General features: G+C 39.7%; 1 non-coding gene across 1 annotated transcript; it reads right to left on the reverse strand.

The window, feature by feature from the left end:
• Positions 1-2,755: 2,755 nt before the first annotated feature.
• On the reverse strand, positions 2,756-2,862 carry LOC127124917 (small nucleolar RNA R71). The gene has a single exon (XR_007804393.1). It is a non-coding gene; the product is annotated as a small nucleolar RNA R71 (small nucleolar RNA).
• Positions 2,863-6,239: the final 3,377 nt, after the last annotated feature.

Consider the following 6,239-nt stretch of genomic DNA (forward strand, 5'->3'; position numbering starts at 1 on the left):
AGGTTTTGTTCAGGGCTTCTCGATCAGTGGTCTAACTTTGTGTTCCTCATTTATTTTGAAGACAAGATGACACACCGGTACTATACCAGAGCCAACTCTTCAAAGCTAATGGATCACCTCGAGCAAGAGAACAGAGAACTGAAGGAGGAAGTGGCTAGGTTGACTGCCCTGATGGAGTCATTCCTGGCCGCCCAAAGTTAATCTTCTCCAACGCCTTCAACTCCTCCCCAGAGGACGGTCATCTCAGAGGTTGCTTCCTCTACCGTGCCTGCTGCCAGTGCTCATTTTGCTCAGTCTGCTATGCCAGCCAGGTTTCCCTGGGGGATGCTGATAACACTAAAATTTACGTATTTTCGACTCCGATTTCACATGCATACTAGTTGTTTTATTGTCATTTTGTTGTGTTATTACTGTGTTTTCCTTTGTTTTCAGGTTTTTACTTTAATTGGAGCCCCGATCGAGAAAAGGAGTGAAAAAGGGCTAAAAACCCTAAAATTCAGCATTTTGTGCTTATGGCCTACCCAGTGGCGGGCGCCACACACCAAGCCATTATGTGTCAAATTCAACTTCCCTCAACTCCCACGTTTCCCCACTACATCCACTAAGGCGCCTCACTTTTGCGTTGTGGCGGGCGCCACAAGAGGAAAAACGTTTCCCTCCTATTTTCAAGTTGAAGGGCATCCAAGTCATTTCCATCTTTTTACTTGCTTATAAATAGAAACGCGAATTCACTTTTACAATCATCCAAACTTAGAACAGAGGCAAACTCAGAAGCAACTTTGTTTCACTTAGGCATATATTCAGTATTTTATAGTGGTAATCGCTTCGCATTGGAGTGTTACCACAATTGTGTAATCAAGTCTGTGATAGAGTCTATAATCGAGTTTGGAGCACTTTGGAAGGAAGTTAATCCTGCCGCCATTTTCTTTTCCGCATTGCAATTTACTCAGCCCTCCGATTGGAGCAGGTTTTTATTTCTTGTCTTTACTTTATTTATTTCCCGCACTCGCCTTTACTTTATTTATTTCCCGCACTCGCCTTTACTTTATTTATTTCCCGCACTCGCCTTTACTTTATTTATTTCCCGCACTCGCCTTTACTTTATTTATTTCCCGCACTCGCCTTTACTTTATTTATTTCCCGCACTCGCCTTTACTTTATTTATTTCCCGCACTCCCCTTTACTTTATTTATTTCCCGCACTCGCCTTTACTTTATTTATTTCCTCGCACTCTCTTTTACTTTATTTATTTCCCGCAGTCGCTTTTACTTTATTTTTTTCCCGCACTCGCTTTTACTTTATTTATTTTCTCGCACTCGCTTTAAATTATTTACTTTCCGCACTCGCACTACTTTTATTTACTTTCCGCACTCGCACTACTTTTATTTAAATTAATGCACTTTTATTTTACCATGTCTAACTAAATCTAAAAGGTTAGAATGTAAGGATCGTAATTGAACTGATAATCCGTACAATTGTCCGTAGAAACACTTAAGAGCTATTTTAACCTTCAACTTAAGTTGTCCCGTACTTCAATTTCGTTGGGTAAGATCGAAAGCCGTCCAACGTCTTTATAAACTTAATTGTTTTTAACTATTTCAAAAACAACGAAAGCGCTTTGTTTAGTTCATTAGGAGTTTTTAACATTAAGAAGAAAAGAGATTTTAAAACTATTTTCGGACGCGTTTATAAGTTTAGAGTCTGGTTCGTAAGAGCCTCTTTTGGTTAAGAAGTCCAGGTTATAATACTTTTCAACTTAGTCAAGATACTATATTTCTTAAAAATAGGTTTACTACTCTAACGCAATGCGCACCTTTTTATAAGTGACAATAAGAGGGTTTGATTAGGGAGTACAACTCGGTTCTGAATACGCGAAAGCGACAGTTCCTGTTAAATTAGTTCTTTTCAAAGTAGGAAACATTGCCCATAAGTAGTTCTATTAGCAAGTACTTGGATTATCAATTGATTACGTGAATTACATTCGACCCTGTCTTTATTATTTAAATCTATTTAAATACTTTACTTTTCATTGCACACTACGAAAAACACCTATTTTGACTACCTTTGACAAACACCATAACAACAGATAACGATAGCTTGACACTTGGTCTCTGTGGATTCGACAATCTTTTCTATTACTCTGACGCGTTAGTATACTTGCGAAAAGCACGCATCAAGTTTTTGGCGCCGTTGCCGGGGACCAATTTCGTCAAATTTCATTTTCCTGTTGTTATATCGTTTAGACTTAGGTTATTTCCTGCCGGTCAATGCGAAGAACTCGCAGTACCGGAAGTTTAAGCTTAGCAAACCCTCTGGCGGAACCTGAACGTTACGCTCGCGCACGTTTATTCTTTCATAGAATAAAGAGAGCTATGGCCGAAGATCAAAACCAAAGACCTCTTAAAGATTTCGCTCAACCATCTAATGAAGAACCTAGTTTTAGTATAGTAAACCCAATAATTCCAGCAAATAATTTTGAACTTAAACCATCTCTATTACAACTAGTGCAAAAGAGACAATTCGCGGGTCTCGCTACCGAGAACCCTAACCAACATCTAAAGATATTTCTTCAATTAGCAAATACTTTTAAAACCAATGGAGCTTCTCCTGAGGAAATACGTTTAAGATTATTCCCTTTTTCCCCAGAGATAAAGCCCTATCATGGTTAGATTCCCTTCCACCCAATTCCATTACGACTTGGGATAATCTTAGAAGAGTTTTTCTTGCTAGATATTTTCCCCCGTGTAAGACCGCCGTTCTTCGAAACGATATAACTAGATTTACCCAAAACCAAGGAGAATCGTTGTTCGAAGCTTGGGAGAGATATAAAGAGTTGTTACGAGCATGCCCACATCATGGCTTAGAAAACTAGTTAATCATTCAAACCTTCTATAATGGACTTCATTATAACACAAAGATAACCATCGACGCTGCCGCAGGCGGTGCTCTGATGAACAAACCTTACCCTGAAGCTAGTGCCCTCATCGAAGACATGGCTCAAAACCATCAATCATGGGGATTCGAACGAGCGACAGTTGAGAAGAAGGAAGCCCAAGGAGGAGTGCATGAACTGAGCTCTATAGACATGATGCAAGCTAAAATGGACGCATTAGCCCTCAAAGTCGAGCATATGTACACGAACCCAAATACTGTAGCCGCAGTTTCGTCGGATTGTGAGATATGTGGAACCCAAGGACACTAATCCGCAGAATGTAGTCTATTGAACGAAACCCACTCCGAGCAAGTGAACTACACCCAAGGGAACCCATACTCGAATACCTATAACCCTGGATGGAGGAATCACCCTAACTTCTCCTATAAAAACAATAACCCTATCCAAAATAATGCACCTCCGAGACCTAGTTATCAAGCACCAAGATCAAATCAACCTATGCAACCTGTACCACCAAAGCCGAGCCTTGAGAAAATTATGGAAAATTTTATCACCGCTCAAACACAACAAAACAAGGAGTTCATGAACCAAAACATTCATGTTAACGAATTGATTACTCAGTTAGGAACCAAGGTTGACCAAATAGTTACTCATACCAAGATGCTTGAAACCCAGATCTCTCAGGTAGCTTTAAACCAAGCCCTTCAGACTACACCTGGAGGACAATTCCCTGGACAACCTCAACAAAAAAATCCGAGAGGACAAGCCAATGCCATTACCCTACGAAGTGGGAACGCTTATGATGAGCCACCAAACCCAAGATTGAGTGAACCCGAAACTTCTAAGGAATGTACCAAACCCCCGGACAAAGTAAAGGAACCAGAGGAATCTGAAAACCAGGAAGGTCGAGAGAAAGGAGAAGAACCTAAAGATAAAATTTACATACCACCCCTGCCATATAAACCACCTATACCATATCCGCAAAGGCTCAAACAAACCCAGATCAATAAACAGTACCAAAAATTTAAGTTATAGAAAAACTTCGTGTAGAAATCCCTTTCACAGAAGCCATCACCCAAATACCTTCTTATGCAAAGTTTCTGAAAGACATCCTTACCAACAAACGTAGACTTGACGATCCGAAGCCTTTGGAATGTAATGCTATTTCCGAGGACAAATTAGCAAAGAAAGATAAAGATCCTGGAAATTTCTCCATTCCTTGCCTTTTAGGTAATCATGTCATCGATAAAGCTTTTCTAGACTTAGGAGCTAGTGTGAGCCTAATGCCTCTAGCAGTTTGTGAGAGGTTAAACTTAGGAGAGTTACAACCCACTAAGATGTCACTTCAATTAGCCGATAGATCTGTTAAATATCCGATAGGAATTTTAGAAGATGTTCCTGTTAGGATAGGTCAACTATTTATCCCTACTGATTTTGTCGTCATGGACATCAAAGAGGACAATGATATACCAATCCTTCTAGGTAGACCATTCTTATCAACTACAGAAGCCATAATAGATGTCAAGAAAGGAAAGTTGACATTTGAGGTAGGTGACGAGAAAATAGAATTTATACTTTCGAAATTTCTTATGGCACCTGTGATGGGAGACTCGTGTTATGCCTTAGATATCATTGATGAATGTGTTAGAGAATTAGAACAAAAAGAAATTATAAAAACAATTAAGTTACCATCAACCCCCGTAAAGGAAGATGATGACTTTAAAGAACCCTACATCGACGATAACCTTTACGAATGTTTATCCCTTACTCCAGATCCTATGCCATGCCCTGAGAAACCAAGCTTAGAACTTAAGAAACTGCCTAAGATCCCGAGATATAAGTTCCTCGATGAAAAGATGAACCGTCCAGTGATAGTTAGTGCTACCTTGAGCCATGAGGAAACGAACCAACTTTTAGACGTTTTATGAAGACATCCCTCAGCCTTAGGATATCATATCTCTGACCTGAAAGGTATAAGCCCATCCGTATGCATGCATCGGATTTTGCTCGAAGAAGGTTCAAAACCCTCTAGGGAACATCAGAGAAGGATAAACCCTATAATGAGTGATGTTGTTAAAAAGGAAGTTCTTAAGTTACTTGAGGCAGGTATAATCTACCAACTCTCAGATAGTAAGTGGGTGAGCCCTGTGCATGTAGTACCTAAAAATGGAGGCATCACGGTCGTGCAAAACGATAAAGGCGAACATGTAGCAAAACGTTTAGAAGGAGGATGGCGGATGTGTATAGATTATAGAAAATTAAATAAAGCAATTAGGAAGGATCATTTCCCTTTACCATTTATAGACCAAATGTTGGAGCGTCTAGCCAGACACTCTTACTTCTGTTATCTAGATGGATACTCTGGATTCTTCCAAATACCTATTCACCCCGAAGACCAAGAAAAAACTACCTTTACATGCCCTTATGGAACTTTTGCCTACAGACGAATGCCTTTCGGCCTCTGTGACGCCCCAGCTACTTTCGAACGCTGCATGATGTCAATCTTTGTAGATTACCTAGATGGTATCATGGAAGTGTTTATGGACGATTTCTCGGTTTGCGGATTCGATTTCCACAATTGTCTTGCTACCTTGAGAAAATCCTGGAGAGATGCGTGGAGGTGAACCTCGTGCTAAATTGGGAGAAATGTCATTTCATGGTGACCGAAGGAATAGTTTTAGGACATATAGTTTCCGAAAAAGGTATAGAGGTAGATAAAGCTAAAATAGAAGTTATAGAAAACCTAAAACCCCCAAAAACCATCAGAGAAGTCCGAAGCTTTCTTGGACACGCTGGATTCTACCAGCGTTTTATTAAGGACTTCTCCAAAATAACAAAACCATTAACCGGACTTTTAATGAAAGATGCTGAATTCATTTTTGATGAAAAATTTAATGACGCATTTAATCTTTTAAAGCAAGCATTAATCTCTGCACCCACTATGAAACCGCCCGATTGGTCGGAACCTTTTGAGATAATGTGCGATGCTAGTGATTATGCAGTTGGAGCCGTTCTAGGACAAAGGAAAGATAAAAAATTACATGCCATTTATTATGCCAGTAGAACCCTAGATGCTGCCCAACTTAACTACGCAACAATCGAAAAGGAATTACTCGCTGTAGTTTTCGCTATAGACAAATTTAGATCTTATCTAGTAGGAGCAAAAATTATTGTTTACACCGATCATGCTGCCATTCGTTACCTATTAAGTAAAAAAGATGCCAAGCCCAGGTTACTCCGATGGATTCTATTACTACAAGAGTTTGATTTAGATATAAGAGATAAAAAAGGCACTGAGAATGTAGTAGCCGATCACCTTTCTAGGCTAGAACATCTAAAACCTGAA

Source organism: Lathyrus oleraceus, chromosome 2, assembly GCF_024323335.1.
Source record: "Lathyrus oleraceus cultivar Zhongwan6 chromosome 2, CAAS_Psat_ZW6_1.0, whole genome shotgun sequence".
Taxonomy (NCBI): Eukaryota; Viridiplantae; Streptophyta; class Magnoliopsida; order Fabales; family Fabaceae; genus Lathyrus; species Lathyrus oleraceus.